The following is an 18,050-nucleotide window of genomic DNA, read 5'->3' as shown; positions in this document are numbered from 1 at the left end:
ACAATAAAAGGGTTATTACATGAATATTGGGGAATATTGTCCATCGTAGAACATATATTGCACTCGCAAGCTTGTGCAATATAAAAATCTACTCGTGACAATATTCCCCAATATTCATGCAATAACCCTATATTACAATTTCCATTAATTTGGATTTATGGGAAAGCGAAGTTTAGAGAGAAGCTAGTTTGAGATATTTGAATAAATTAGCATGCAAATAGATGTGGCCAAATAAACAAAATCAAAAGCACGACCAACAAACGAAAAATGCCATACAGTTTCATGCGAAATTTATAGTGAATAGCAAATATTAGAAAATAGATTTTGTTTACTTCAACATTTGACAAAGTAGTGATTTACGTATTACCCTTGACTGAAAATCAATTAGTTCATTAAAAAATAATTTCTTTTTTACATTCAAAAGATTTTTTAGAAATGTTATTTATTTCTGTTCATCTCAGGCTGTCAAAATATTAGAAATAAATTGGACATGAAAAAAAGGAAAAGACAACTTAAATATAAAGAAAGATTTTAATTCCTCCGAAACAATCAGTTACTATTTTGCTTTCATATGCTTTAAATCTACGAGAAATATTTACTCTAAATATTGCGTCTCAAAGTCTTAGTGGCCATGTTATCCCATTTTTGTTTTCGGACAAAATCATAATACTATAAAAAAAACAGATGCTCCACAGGACGCAGCTTTATACGACCGCAGAGGTTGAACACTGAACGGTTGAGTCAAGTATGGACACAACATGTAAGCTTGATAAAGCACTGAATTTGGATTGTAATTGAATAGTTGACACAACATAGGTTTCTGACACAGAACGAATGTGGTCTAAGAACTTAAACTTAAAAACTTAAAAATTTTAAATTGGACATTTACCTGTTATAGTCCAATATCTAAAATCTAAATACATGGTTAGATTCAGCATATCATAGAACCCCAAGAATTCATTTTTGATGAAATCAAATAATGTTCAATTTTATACCCTTTAGACCTCAATGTGGACCAATTTGATAACCAGGCCCAAATATTAAAAATCTAAATACATGGTTAGATTGAGCATATTGAAGAACCCCATATATTCATTTTTTGTTGAAATCAAACAAAATTTAATTTTTTATTCTTAAGACCTTAATGTAGACCAATTTGAAAACGGGACAATACTGTGCAATTGAATATTTCTTACTATAGCGCAAAACTGTGCAATTGAAAATTTGTTGCTATTGCGCAATATTGTGCAATTAGATATTTCTTGCTATTGCGCAATACTGTGCAATTGAAGATTTCTTGCTATTGCACAATACTGTGCAATTGAAGATTTCTTGCTATTGCGCAATACTGTGCAATCGAAAATTTCTTGCTATTGCGGAATACTGTGCAATTGAAAATTTCTTGCTATTGCACAATACTTAATAAAATAATTTTAGACCCCGATTTGGACCAACTTGAAAACTGGGCCCATAATCAAACATCTAAGTACATGTTTAGATTCAGCATATCAAAGAATCCCAAGAATTCAATTTTTGTTAAAATCGAGCTGAGTTAAATTTTGGACCCTTTGGACCTTAATGTAGACCAATTTGAAAACAGGACCAAAAATTAAGAATCTGAATACACGGTTAGATTTGGCATATCAAAGAACCCAAATACTTCATTTTTTGATGAAATCAAACAAAGTTTAATTTTGGACCCTTTGGGCCCCTAATTCGTTGGGACCAAAGCGCCCAAAATCAATCCAAACCTTCCTTTTGTGGTCATAAACCTTATGTTAAAATTTCATAGATTTCTATTAACGTATACTAATGTTATTGTTCAAAAACCAATAAAAATGCTTATTTGGGACCTGTTTTTGGCCCCTAATCCTAAACTGTTGGGACTAAAATTCCCAAAATCAATACCAACCTTCCTTTTGTGGTCATAGACCTTATGTTAAAATGTTCACTTATACTAAAGTTATTGTGCGAAAACCAAGAAAAATGCTTATTTGGGCCTTTTTTGGCCCCTAAATCCTAAGCTGCTGGGACCTAAACACCCAAAATCAATCCCAACCTTCCTTTTATGGTCATAAACTTTGTGTTTTAATTTCATAGATTTCTATTTACTTTTACTAAAGTTAGAGTGCAAAAACCAAATGTCTTCGGACGACGACGAAGACGACGACGACGACGCCAACGTGATACCAATATACGACCAAATTTTTTTCAATTTTTGCGGTCGTATAAAAAGAAAAAGAGTAAAATCACAAAAATACTGAACTCTGAAGAAAATTCAAAACGAAAAGTCCTAAATCAAATGGCAAAATCAAAGATTAATATATCAAAAGAATGGACAACAACTATCATATTCCAGACTTGATACAGGCATTTTCTAATGTAGAAAACGGTGGTTATATAACTAGCTAAACCTCTCACTTGTATGACAGTCGCATCAAATTCCACTGATTTTAAAGAAATGAACTGATGTAAATATGATCAATTTCATATCTATGGTGACAGGTTAACGCAATAAGACGATGAAGATGCATTTGTTTTAACTCAAATAAGTAATCTTTTGAAATAAGATTTTAAATTGAAAATGAAACAATTCTTGACAATGATTAAAACATAACTAAATCCAACTTTAGTATTCTTAGGGGATTTATTTGATCTCCATTTGAAACAAAAGCGACACAAACGGTTGAGATGATAAATAGTAAAATAACAAGCTTACCTAACTCCGAGGAAAATTTCCCCCACCTTAGTAGCAATATACCAACTTCACCTGCATATGGGATATACATTTCCGGCATTCAACAGCATGCAGCAACTATTTAGACTTTGTAAACATCACCAGTGTCGGAATAGAGAGTTGATGTTCGAGGGCTTTGTCAAAGAAAGTCACGTTCTTTTTCTAAAAAGTTCATCAGAAGGTATTAAGATCTTGTTGATAAATATTCTGTATCAACTTCACAAATAATACAAGAATGTCTTGAAGTGAAGATTATGTGTACTGATGTTGTTTATCATCTTAATAACGTGTTATAGTAATCTTTTATGTGTCTTTATAAATATTACTGTTACTGTTAAGTCTATTCTTGGTGGTATCAATTTGTCGTGGCTCTTTTATTATACATTCCATCATTGTGTTATTATTCTGTGTTAATTTTTTTTATTCCTGTCTTCATTTTTGCTCAAATGCTATGTCTATATGCTTTTTTTCTTTTTTTTTACATATGACGTTGCTCTGTAATTATACATCCTGTCAAATGTTCTGTTGTGTGTCAATGTTTGTTTACATATATATTTATTTCTATGTTGATTAAGATGATAAAACAATGTTGACTGCTGTACCCCTATTTTGACATTTTTGTCTATTATATCTGTTTGTTTTGTTCGCACATCGTTGTAAATATAATTGAATGCTATGCCACTGTCATACATGTGAGAGGTTTAACTATCAATAAAACCATGTTTAATCCACAATTTTCTACTTAAGAAAATACCTGTACCAAGTCATGAATTTGACAGTTTGATGTGTTTTCGCTTTTGATTTTGCCAATTAATTAGGGAATTTCCTTTTTGTATTTTCCTATGAGTTTAGTGTTACTGTTTTTGTTTTTTTCTATGAATTGTATAAATATGAGAAGGCAAGAGACCGTCAAGTGTCTCCATTTTGACAAAATGTTACACTTAGATTTCACGTTGCTACAAATAAACCTTAAAATGGCGAGCTCGTCTTTTTATGGGGTTGCGATAGTATTTGTTTGTTACCTCTACCATAAACTACCTTTCTGATTTCAATCTAAGAATCAAATATACCGGTAGATTTTTTTTGGGAAAATCTTCCCTGCCATTTGATTTAATTACATTTAATATATATTATTAGCTTTAATCACGTTAAAATATAATTAACTGAAAATCTGATTTGAAACAGATTGTCCTATCGGTTTTGCACTCCTGTAAATAAAACTCATGACGTCATCTGTAATAAAGCTTTATGTAGAAAGCGTATACAACCAATTTCAATCTACAAGCTAAATCATTTTTTGATAGAATGATGATTAATTTAAGTTTCAAGACCTTTTCAGAACAAAAAGTTAATTTATATTTATTTTCACAAAAATAATTCAAGTTTCTATTTTCACCTACACAATTATATTGCTTTTATTTCAATTGAAAAGTAACCTTAACAGACTTCTAAGTCAATCAGAAAACATTAATCACTTGGAGCTTTTTTAATTCATAATCTATGACTTATTTTTCTGTATCCATTGCCTTTGTGTTTCTTATACATTCCAACTACAATTGCAGACTATTGTCTATTGAAAAATCTCATTTTTACATCCATTAGTAATTTGCAAATTTGAGAAAAACTTTAATTTTCTGAATCTTTGATATAATGGTGCTTTACTTTGGATATTTCTTCAAATGAATGGTACAACAATCCTCTCAGGAATCCATTTCCTTTCTTTAACAATTGCTTTTCTTGATGTGTGAAATTTTGACAATAGCTTGAACATAATTTTCTTAATCTATGAATAGTTTCATCATGAACTCTATAGTATATTGTCAATGATGCCGAGACTAATAGATTCTAAATGAATGAACCGAAGAAGAAAATGAAACAGGGAATTGTTCTGCTATTTTACTTTCTGATAATACCAAGTTGTGTTGATGGAATCCTTTCATTCTATGTGGAATTATTTTATAATCTCCCATTAAATTTTTCAGCTTTATCGAAACCGGTTGATAAAAGATGCTTTTTATCCTCAAATCAACGTCCTGTTGTCTAGTACACACTTTGACAAGAATTTATTGAAAGGATAATAAAAATACATCATGTGATTTACGAATTATTTACCAAACATGGTCATTTCTGATAGCTTTCCTTTTTTATGTTTACCCTTTTATCATATAGTACACCTAACACTTCAAAGTCTTCGAAAATACGGTAAAACAATGTCAACAAGCAGTGATACAAGAAAGCTACAATAATGTTTTCTTGCTGGCTGACAAAGTTCCTCTGATTGTTTTATATGAGAAAAAAATCACAGCTTGTTGAGAATCAAAACGCACCTTATTACCAGCTATCAATATTGTAGATACGATAGGATATAAGATAAGATAAGATAAGATAAATTTTATTTCCAATAGAGGAACCATTATACGCATAGTCAGTACATGGATTTTTTTTTATATCAAACAATTGCAATAGACAATACACAAGGAAATAAAAAAGAAATACAACTGTAAAAAACATGAAATATAAATTGAGGTAATAATACATGAAGTCACGTTCACCAGTATGTTTACTGTTTATTGACCATGCACCAGCATCACATCCATTATAAAAATAGGTTTTGAGTTAAGTCCTTTCTCGTGGCTGATGCATATGAACAAGTAGTACTGTTGTTCATATGCAGGATTCACCAAGGGAAGATGTTTAAAGGACACTCAAGCCAATACACAGAAATATGAACACTTTAAACATTTTACAACACAGTATAAACTAATACTCAAAGAAGAATTAAAAGATCAAATGAAGTATGCGAAGTTCATGAGCAAATCGAAAGGTTTTGTCAAATACAGCTTTGTTTGGACTTGTTTGTTTGCTTTTTGGCCTTGAATGTGTGTCCCTAATATTTTATTAACTACGCACTTGCATTCAGATATCGCCGATCAAATTTATTCGTTCATAGTGTATTAATTTACGTTTTTTGATTGAGTTAGGCCTGCCAATTAATATTTTATCGTGTGTTTTTCTATGTTGTGATGTTATGCTATTGTTTCAGAAAAAGGGAGAAGGTTTGGATCCATTAAAACGTTTAATTCCCCTGCAATTGTTTGCACCAGTCCTAAGTCGGGAATCTGATGTAGAGTAGTTGTCGTTTGTTTATGTAATTTATACGTGTTTCTCGTTTCTCGTTTTTTTATATAGATTAGACCGTTGTTTTTTTCCCGTTTGAATGGTTTTACACTAGTAATTTCGGGGCCCTTTATAGCTTGTTGTTCGGTGTGAGCCAAGGCTCCGTGTTGAAGGCCGTACATTGACCTATAATGGTTAGCTTTTTTTTAAATTGTTATTTGGATGGAGAGTTGTCTCATTGGCACTCACACCACATCTTCCTATATCTAGGTAGTTTTAATAGGGTTAATACATCCTTAGTATTTCGTAAAATTGTAAGGTTTGCTAACAGTTAATTTACAGTTATGATCAATCAAACTTCACCCTTTCATTTAACTATCTTGTTCAGTAGAATTTTGTCTGAAATTTTGATTGGCATTGCAATGTAATTTATTTTGCGATCGTGTACTTAAGATTTTGAACGTAACCAATTGCTTCTGCCATACCAATAGCTGGCATAAAGGTGTAGAAATGATGACGCCCTCTTTGAAAATATATTCCTTCGTTTATTCTTCTTAGTTGGAAATACCTAGAGTGTTTCGCAATGTCTTCGGCATAAACTAGTAAATAAGAATAAAACAAAACAAAAAGTTCCAGAACCAGTTCAACGTTGAAGATGTTTACAATGAGACGATTGGAAAACGAGACCGTGATCGAACAACAAATAGTTACAATTAGTTAAACTACTTCTAGAGGTAAACATACAGTTTAAAAAAAATAGACAGGTGACTAAACTATATATCAGTTTTTTATATGACTATATAAAACCAGACAGACTCCGGTAATAAGAAAAAACTTAATTGAAAAAAAAAGATAAGAAACAAAAGACTAACATTGACCAGGTTTATCACTTTGAACAACATGAGCATGAGGGGTAGTACAATTTATAAAATGTCTGCCGGGTAGTTTGTCCGATACAACTCTTTTCTTTCTTTATCCCTTCAAATTAAAAAGCCTTGATATCGTTTAAATTTGTGAAAACTATAAAAAAAAAAAAAAAAAAAAAATCAATCCAAATTATATAAATCGAACTTTATCAAATATGTATCCCATGAAGACATACAATAGAATTATTGTACAACAAGAAAATTGATGTTAAAAACCATGAAAATACCAGGATTAAAATAAAAAGTTGCATTCTAGCACAAAAATAAGTTGTCCTTATCTGAAGTTGTTAAAAAGATCGGAAAGTTGTAGCTTTTCCATCACGTGATTGCAACCATTGCATAACTCTTTATTACATATGTCCACAAACTTCAATGTCTTTTTACTCGAAATAAAGTCAGCATTAAAAATCACTTTTTTCCCTGATCCATAATATTGATAGCAATTCTTCTAAAAAAATATCAAGCGGTACTGCTTTAAATACGTTTTTGACAAAGTATGACTTTTCTGGAATGAAAGGCTAAAATATTTGTAACCAAATCAAATAAAAACGTTGAACAGATGATAAAACTGAAAATGACAAAAAGTATAATCATGAAAGAGATTTAATTTTTTAAAATGCCTCATTGAAAATTCCATAAAAACAATATCAATATTTTATTACCAAAATTCTGTGCAATCTGGCTGGTGATACACTCGGACATCTACAATTCACCATTAAGAAGTATCGGTCAAGTGAAAATAATTACATTAGATGTATGTTTCATTATAGTACGTTATTCTGATTGGCTCTCGAGGATTGGCTACACTGCAATCTTGCGTTATGCCTTAGTCAATTTCATTACACAATAAAATTTATCATTCATGATGACACGAGGTCCCATAATAAAGTGCACAGATAAATTAAATAAAAAGTTGATAAATATCGTGTTTTCATGATCCTAGCTATAAATGTAATTATAAGTATTGAATGCTTCTTCTTGCAACTTCATCGGGTTGTAAAAGCGTTGACCGTGCGCACATTTTTAGAATGAAGCGCTTCCGTGCTTCATACAAAATGTACTTCGGTCAACGCTTTTACGCCCTAATAATGTTACAAAAAGAAGAATTCAAGTCTTAAGTAAAGTATAAAGTGATATCAATTTATGAATTAAATGCGTATTAATAAAATTAACAACAATTGTCGTTTGACTATAACAACTTGGACACCCGTATACATGTTTAATCCATACACACTGCATATGTGCCTTTTATAAGTAATAAGTCAGAAGCCTGTTGTTCATAGGTTGTCATTTTTTATTGTATATTTATTTCGTTATTTGTTTTATACAGACAGTAGTATTTTTTTCATTTGTTATTTCCGTATGTGTTATAGCTAACGTTACAGTCTGGATTTTGTTGATTGTTTAGGCACTACGGTGACATATAGTGTTATCAACTACGTCTATTAGTCTTAAACGGAGAGTTGCTTTATTGGTAATAATACAACAACTTATTTAAATATTCAAGAAAAAACGGGTGTAACAACATTCCAGCAGGGCATGTATATGAAGTACGATATTCCAAAACTTTCGTTTCCTTTTATGATAGAAATAAACTCATCATAGGTACCAGGACTGAAATTGTATATTTACGATGGACGCGCGTTTCGTCTACAAAAGAATCATCAGTGACGCTCGAATAAAAAAAATGTTAAATGGCCAAATAAAGTACGAAGTTGAAGAGCATTGGGGGACTAAAAATTCCTAAAAGTTTTGCCAATTACAGCTAAGGTAATTTATTCCTGAGGTAGAAAAGCCTTAGTATTTCAAAAATTCAAAGTTTTGTTAAAAGTTAATTTATAATTATGAAAGAGGGACGTAAGATACCAGAGGGACAGTCAAACTCATAAATCGAGAATAAACTGAAAACGCCATGGCTAAAAATGAAAAGGACAAACAGACAAACAACAGTACACATGACACAACATAGAAAACTTACGATTAAGCAACACGCACTCAACCAAAAACTAGAGGTGATCTCATGTGCTCCAGAAAGGTAAGCAGATCCTTGCTCCACATGTGGTACCCGTCGTTTTGCTCATGTTATAACAAATCCGGTAAATAAACATATCAATGATAGCTTAAGTCAAGACGAAAGTGCTGACTACTGGGCTGGTGATACCCTCGGGTAATAAAGTTATTCAACAACGGATTCCATGCGGTTATGTTGAAGTTAGCAATTTTAAAAGTTTTTTGAACGCGAATCCATCACTTGATGGTTGATAGATGTAGATCATCTTTGTCACAATTGAACATGTGTATGTTCTAATGTCATAATCATACTCCTCTGATTGTGTCATCACTGAATGAGATTTATCACATAATATATACTTCCCATGAGCATAGCAATAGTACAGCAGGATATGCTTACCTTCCTGAGCACATGATATCACCCCAATGTTTCCCGGGGTTTATATTGGGCAGTTTCAAGCATCCTATGATATGTTTTGTGGACTTGTTTGTCTTTTTTCCGTTTCCGTTTTTTTTTTACTATGACATTGCAAGTTACTTTTCGACTTATGGTTTTGAACATCTTCTGTGTATCTTTCCCCTAATTTATACTTAATGAATGTGTTTTAAGCTTGAAACAAAATGTCTTTCAACTCAAACCCTATCATAAGGATTAAAAGGTGAAAAAAAACCCGAAAAGAACTAAAAGTGTAGTCAAACACAAACAAGAAACATTTCTGAATTTTAAATAATTTCTTAGTTTTATATCACAGCTGTTATTATTATGAAAGTAAATTCTGTGTTTTGATACCAACACCAAAGTACTGGGCCAATGTCAACTCAATCTGCATATTCACTTGTAATGACTGGTATTTATTCCGTCTTTTTTAACTTCATCTGTTAACATGTTTTTTCTAGTTCAGACCGATTCGAATACGCTTAAATCATCGTATTTTAGAACATATGCAATAGTAATTTAATTTGTTTCTTTATTTCTGACAAGTCGCTTTACTCGTTGTTCTAAATGCAAAGAGGAATAACTCTGAATATCATGCTTTAATCTAATGTAGATAGGTTCTGGGTAACAAGGAATTGTTTGTTTTTTTTTTATTACTGTTTTTAGGTTTACTTGAATTTTCTATCCCCAACATATATGGTCTTAGCAATTTTTTGGTTGGCTTGGGCTTGTAGAAATATTTTGTTTGAATGCTTTAAAAATCTGAAAACAAATCTTAATAGATTGCATGCATATAAACTGCTCCTCTGGATTTAACTTAATCATGAACGATGAAAGCTGAATATTATAAGTAAAGAATGTGTAACAATAAATCGAAGCAGTTGAAGAGCTATGTCACCAAAAGGACCGAAAAAAGTAAAAAATGACTAAGATCAACAATTATTGCACATTTTTCATTTGACTGTCCAAATGTTTTATTCTAACGGTAATGGTGCATTTATGTGAATAAAACGGGCTTCTTATGTGTCCTGGTATTGCATTTAGTTTGTCAAGTTTTGTATGAAGCCCTTATCTGGATTTATATTTCATTAGTAACACTAAAACTGGAACATTTTAAAGCCAAGGATATATGCATGAATACATTAGTACAATGATTACATTCCAATATTTTACATTCATGAAAATTCTAGTAAATACATATCTGTGTATGATTGGGTTTAAATTTCAAAGAGGAATGCCGAACCTGATAATGTACATACGAGCAAGCAGTTGCTAACCTTATCATAATATATAGCACGGACATTTTCAATTCCATCCTTTTTAGTTAGAAGCTGCCGCCCTTCTTTTCCATTAGAGGAAATAACAACGATACTCTCAGTTCCAAGTGACGCTACGTAAACGTTATGTTGAGTGTCAACGGCAATTCCTCGCGGTTTGTTAAGAACCTTTTCATCTTCATAAGTCCACAAACTGTTGCCATCCATATCGAAACATGTCACACTATTGGTCTTCCAGTTTGTATCATATATCTTGTCACCGAGTGACGTTACATAAGTATCGACAGTTATATTTGCTTTATAAATTACGGAAATATGACCAGTGTCTAAGTGTAACACATGTATACCTTTCGAATAAACAGAAAAAATAACTTTTCCGTCTACATGAGTTATTCCGTCGCATTGCCAGGTTGTGCCAATAGACTTTTTTATTTTCTTCGACAGAATATTCGCGAAAGCTATTTGTCCGCTACTTCCGGTTGTTATAGCGATTGTTTTATTGTCTATACACGTGACATCAAATGCAAACAAAGGTGACAACGAAATTTCACCACTAGATGTGCCAGTACTATCCATTATTACTATTCGATGATTGTATGTGCCATCTACAAAAGCAAATTTGCCATTGGGCAAAATAGCACAACTTGTAATTGTATTTTTATTTGAGCCTGCTGGAACAATAAGAGTACGCTTTACTTTCGCCTTTACAGCAGATTCAGATCGTGATTTGTGAGTTTTTGACTCTGAAGTTTTACTTTTGTCATGTGTTTCGTTCGTATGTTGAATATCTACCGAGAACAAATCCTTTGTAGAACTTCTTTCTTCTTGAATATCTCCAAATGTCTGTAAGTCAATTAAAAATAGTTTTATCTTTTCATTTACATTGCAATGGATATTGATTCTATCTAGCCTTGTATCCCCATATAGGAGCTGTAAATATTGCTTCCTATTTTCCACTTCATCTTTCAATTCATTCATTCCAACAAATACCTGAAAATCTGTGGCATGTCTTTTTATTGCATCAATGTTCTCTTGAATTTTCATAACTTTGTTCTTGCCGTCTGTGACCTCCTTTGTAAAATCTTCAGATTGTTGAATGATTTTCTTTTCGATAGACTCCAGTTCATCTTGTAACTTTCTTTCAAGTTTATCAAAGAGATTTACCAACTTTTCTCGAATTTCTTTGATCTCGCTTTGAAATTTCATTTTACTCTCATGAATAGTTTTCAAATTTGTTTCTTTCTCTTTTAGAATTTTGTCCATATTATGTTGGATATTTTCGATTGTTGAGGACATTTCTGAAAATGCGGCAGACTTTTTGACTCCGTGTACAATGTCACTAATTGAAGATAAGCCTCTGCAGTTTTTGTGCTCGGTATCGGATGATATTTTACAGCATGGGATCTTATGTATTGGGCAAAAGTAATCATACTTTTCATCATGCTCATTGCAGTAGTGCTTTTTCTCGTGAATGAAGGACGGAAGTTTTTCATAGTCATCAATTGAGATGATGCCATGTTTTCTGGACGTTTTTGAATGCGTATGGTGAGTATAGCAATCAATACACAGCCCTTCCTCACATTCGGAACACCAATGCGCGGCCGGATTATCATTTTTCCTGTACATGCATGTGTCACAAGGGAGCACAGATGTCGAAGACATTTTAACTAAAATATAAAATAATGATTATATTATGCTGGTGGACGTTTTGTCCCCGATGGTATCACCAGCCCAGTAGTCAGCACTTCGGTCATTTTTATAAATTTCCTGTTACAAAACTTTGATTTTTTTGAAAAAAATGAGGATTTCTTATCCCAGGAAAAGATTACCTTAGCCGTATTTGGCACAACTTTTTGGAATTTTTGGGTCCTCAATGCTTTTCAACTTTGTAATTGTTTGGCTTTTGACTATTTTGATCTGAGCGTCACTGATGAGTCTTATGTAGACGAAGCGCGCGTCTTGCGTATTAAAATATAATCCTGTTACCTTTGATAACTGTTATGTAGTTGTATTTTATTTAGAAGCACACAAATAATTCAAAGCAGGTATGAAGTATTTGTTTCTTTTGATTTGTTAAACTTTTCAAGTAAAGAGAAAGCGGTATACAAACGGCGATCGGTACCTAGGCATCAATAAAGAAGACAGGAATCACATAATCACAACTTATAAAAGTAATATTTTTCCAGTCAATTGAAAACGAGTTTTTAAAGTCTGTATCTTACATCTGAGAAAATGGTCCTCACTTATTATTAAAAATCTTGCTAGTAGTATTAATGATAGATAAAAAAGAATTAAACGAAATTATTACCTTATTATCCTCTGTATGCCCTCGATATAATGCACAATATATTGTATTGTTTAAAATACTTAAAGTTTCTATAAGTCAATAATACAAAAGAACGTATGTCAACCAGCTCATTGCATAAATAAATTAACAAAAGCTATTGTAATCTCCTATATTAATTTACAAATTTTACGCGTTAACAAGTGAAACTTTTTTTTACTATTTAATGTTAGGTTTTTCTATATTTCATTAGCGACAAAAACTAGAGGCTCTAAAGAGCCTGTGTCGCTCACCTTGGTCTATGTGCATATTAAACAAAGGACACAAATGGATTCATGACAAAATTGTATTTTGGTGATGGTGATGTGTTTGAAGTTCTTACTTTACTGAACGATTTTGCTTCTTACAATTATATCTATAATGAACTTTGCCCATTAGTAACAGAGAACTATATTTGGTAAAAATTTACATAAATTTACCAAATTAATGAAAATTGTTAAAAATTGACTATAAAGGGCAATAACTACTTAAGGGGTCAATTGACCATTTAGGTCATGTTGACTTATTTGTAGATCTTACTTTGCTGAACATTATTGCTGTTTACAGTTTATCGCTATCTATAATAGTATTCAAGATAACCAAAAACGGCAAAATTTCTTTAAAATTTACCAATTGGAGGGCAGCAACCCAACAACCAGTTGTCCAATTCATCTGAAAAATTCAGGGCAGATAGATATTGACTTGATTAACAATTTAACTTCTTGTCAGATTTGCTCTAGATGCTTTGGTTTCATAGTTATAAGCCAAAAACTGCATTTTACCCCTATGTTCTATTTTTAGCCGTGGCGGCCATCTTGGTTGAATGGCCAGGTCATCGGATACCCCAAAGATGATTGTGGCCTAGTAGTTTCAGTGGAGATTTTGTAAAAGATTACTTAGATTTATGAAAAATGGTTAAAGATTGACTATAAAGGGCAATAACTCCTAAAGGGGTCAACTGACCATTTTGGTCATGTTGACTTATTTGTAGATCTTACTTTGCTGAACATTATTGCTGTTTACAATTTATCTCTATCTATAATAATATTCAAGATAATAACCAAAAACAGCAAAATTTCCTCAAAATTACCAATTCAGGGGCAGCAACCCAACAACCGATTGACCGATTCATCTGAAAATTTCAGGGCAGATAGATCTTGACCTGATAAACATTTGTATCCCATGTCAGATTTCCTCAAAATGCTTTGGTTTTTGAGTTATAAGCCAAAAACTGCATTTTACCCCTATGTTCTATTTTTAGCGGTGGCGGCCATCTTGGTTGGTTGACCAGGTCACGCCACACATTTTTTAAAACTAAATACCCCAAAGATGATTGTGGCCAAGTTTGGATTAATTTGGATCAGTAGTTTCAGAGGAGAAGATTTTTGTAAAAGATTACTTTAATTTACGAAAAATGGTTAAAAATTGACTATAAAGGGCAATAACTCCTAAACGGGTCAACTGACCATTTTGGTCATGTTGACTTATTTGTAGATCTTACTTTGCTGAACATTATTGCTGTTTACAGTTTATCTCTATCTATAATAATATTCAAGATAATAACCAAAAACAGCAAAATTTCCTCAAAATTACCAATTCAGGGGCAGCAACCCAACAACCGATTGACCGATTCATCTGAAAATTTCAGGGCAGATAGATCTCAACTGATAAACATTTTTATCCCCATGTCAGATTTCCTCAAAATGCTTTTGTTTTTGAGTTATAAGCCAAAAACTGCATTTTACCCCTTTGTTCTATTTTTAGCCGTAGTGGCCATCTTGGTTGGTTGACCAGGTCACGCCACACATTTTTTAAACTAGATACCCCAAAGATGATTGTGGCCAAGTTTGGATTAATTTGGCCCAGTAGTTTCAGAGGAGAAGATTTTTGTAAAAGATTACTTTAATTAACGAAAAATGGTTAAAAATTGACTATAAAGGGCAATAACTCCTAAACAGGTCAACTGACCATTTTGGTCATGTTGACTTATTTGTAGATCTTACTTTGCTGAACATTATTGCTGTTTACAGTTTATCTCTATCTATAATAATATTCAAGATAATAACCAAAAACAGCAAAATTTCCTCAAAATTACCAATTCAGGGGCAGCAACCCAACAACCGATTGACCGATTCATCTGAAAATTTCAGGGCAGATAGATCTTGACCTGATGAACATTTTTACCCCATGTCAGATTTGCTCTAAATGCTTTGGTTTTTGAGTTATAAGCCAAAAACTGCATTTTACCCCTATGTTCTATTTTTAGCCGTGGCGGCCATCTTGGTTGGTTGACTGGGTCACGCCACACATTTTTTAAACTAGATACCCCAATGATGATTGTGGCTAAGTTTGGTTTGATTTGGCCCAGTAGTTTCAGAGGAGAAGATTTTTGTAAAAGTTAACGACGACGGACGACGACGACGGACGACGGACGACGGACGACGACGACGGACGACGGACGCCAAGTGATGAGAAAAGCTCACTTGGCCCTTCGGGCCAGGTGAGCTAAAAATTAACGATTTAACTGTAAGCTGATAAGAGTTTATATAAAATCACAAACCGATGATACAAACAACTTGTAATTCGAACAGACCTAAATTTTGCAAAAGCGCTTCCCCCTCCAAATAGTTATAAACACTAATTATTTTGAAAGGGTTGAGCTACACATGTATACGAACAATAAGGGCAATATGGTACTGAGGTATCATTTACGCAAAACGAAAACAAATTAGAGATTGAAAAATAAGGCAAAAGAAGTTTAACGATGTTCAAATCCCGTAAATCTTTTAAATCCTGGTATCATACACAAACTGAGTGAAACACGGGTGTCCTTTTTTTTTCTTTGTTGAAATATCTGTTTGTTATTATTGTGATTTAGATAATAACACAATATTGACTGATGTACCCCTATGTTTGACATTTTTACCTTTTATGTCTGTTTGTTTTGTTCACACATCGTTGTCAATATAATGGAATTTTTAGAGACTGCCATACAAGAGAAAGGTTTAGCTAGCTAAAAAAATAGACTCAATTCACCAGTTTCTACATAAAAATGCCTATACCAGGTCAGGAATATGACAGTTGTTCATGTTATCCATTCATTTGATGTGTTTTAGCTTTTGATTTTGGCATTTGCTTAGAGACATTCCGTTGAGAATATTTCTCGAAGTTCAGTATTTTTATTAGTTTACTTTTTAGGGTCGTTACATATGCTGGTTCTCAATCCCTGATGCTATCAACAGCCCGGTAGTCAGTGTTTCGATTCTGACATGATACTTACCATCCTTTAAGTTCCCCTTTGATAAATTTGGAACTTGTCCATCTGTTTTAATATCTTGGAAAATATCAAGATGTATAGCAGACCTTCAACGTTATATAGAATCCTTTATTTGAAGTCCACCACGATATATGAGATGAAAGCAATCATTTAAACATTAAGATATTGATATTTAGTGTAAGGACATTATCTGCAAGTAAAGTTTTTTTATGAGGTTCAGTACAAACATTGCTCCATACGAATAAATAAATAAGTCAGCCTGTAGTGGTGCACAATACATTCTTATTCGATTACCGAATGTCTACAGAATTGTCCATTTTATAAGAAGCCAACAGAACAAGACCATATAGAAAAGGAAATTGAAATTAAGGAATAAGTGTCGATCAGTCTTTAGTTTTGTGTGTAGTGTATTGTAACTTTGTTTGCCTTAGTCGTTGTTTGTAATAGCGTTGTAAGTGTCTCTCGACTTTAAAAGGTGAGTTTTAATGATTTTTTTGGCATTTTCTGTCTCTTTTTGCTATACAGAAATGAAAAGGTACAAACTTGAAAGATGAACACATCTCTATTTATAAATTAACATGAGAAATAAATGAAAAGGGTTTTAAAAATTGTATTTTATAAAACACAAAACTTAAACATTAAACGAACTGAATGTTGGTTTTTGAGTTTAAATTGTGACACATTTTATTATGTCGGGTGCTTTTATGCGACACGGGTGCTGTTCAATGTTGATCGCTGTCTGGCGCAAATACAAAATTTCAATCTTGGTATCTATGATGAGTTTATTTACAACCAACGGGTCGATGCCATTGCTGGTGGAGTTTTTATTTCCAGGGGTATCACAAGACAAGTAGTCAGCACTTCTGTGTTGACATACATTATCATTGATATGGTAATAATTATAAATTAACTGTTTACAAAACGTTGAATTTTATAAATACTTCGACTTTTCTACCTCAGGAATAGATTTCTTTATTTGGCAAAACTTTTAAGAATTGTTGGTGTTCAGTGCTGTTCGACTTCGTACTTTTTTTTGCCTTTTAACTTTCTTTTTATTCGAGCGTCACTGAAGAGTCTTTTGTATACGAAACACGCGTCTGGTGCAAATACAAAATTTCAATGCTGGTATCTATGATGAGTTTATATATTTTTACAATTTACTTGTTTCTCATCTATCTAAACACAGTACGTATGATGTTCGCTAAATAGGAATATATATATACGTCCTACTAATGAATATTTTTTTGTTTTATACTGATTAAAGTGTTGGATCTTTCAGCATTTCAATGTTCGCTAGTAAGAACACAATGTACTTTGTATTATCAATTTAAGTGTTAATGTTTGGTGATTATGTCGAACGCATGTATTTTTGATTTTGTCAGTCTTATTACAGTCTTCCCCATCTTTGAATTGAACTATGGAGTTTTATCTTATTTTGTAAATACCTATTTTTTTTGTTAATCGAATTAACAAAAAAGGATACAAGTCAGCAGACATAGTTTGGTGTGCCTCATATCTTGGCTATAACACCAAGAAATTAATAATGATGACAGGTTTAGAAAAAAAATTATCGGCTAAAGGGATGGTTTTTCCTTGTGAACATTAAAAACAGAGACTATGTCTCTGTTAAAAACAAGCGTTTAAACAATTTCGTTGTTTCTTTGCTGAATCAATTTAATTTGGTTTTACTTATCTATGTTGCATTGTATTTCAATGTATGTAGATAGGGTCTCGGTGGCCAAGATGAATTTTTCTATCATTTCAAGGTCTTTTTGGTCGTATAAGTTTAACTGTTTCGGTCTATAGTCTTTCCAGGCTCTCAAATATTCGCCTTTGGGGGTTCCTGATGAATGTAAATAAAAAAAAAAGCCATTCGAAGAAGTGTTGTTTTCATTTTTCACATCACTGAGTTGATACTGCTGCTTGTGGTCTATCAGTCCTTAAAAA

The sequence above is a fragment of the Mytilus galloprovincialis genome, chromosome 3, assembly GCF_965363235.1.
Source record: "Mytilus galloprovincialis chromosome 3, xbMytGall1.hap1.1, whole genome shotgun sequence".
Taxonomy (NCBI): domain Eukaryota; kingdom Metazoa; phylum Mollusca; class Bivalvia; order Mytilida; family Mytilidae; genus Mytilus; species Mytilus galloprovincialis.
The sequence above is the reverse complement of the archived record's forward strand: the minus strand, read 5'-3'. Positions refer to the sequence as shown.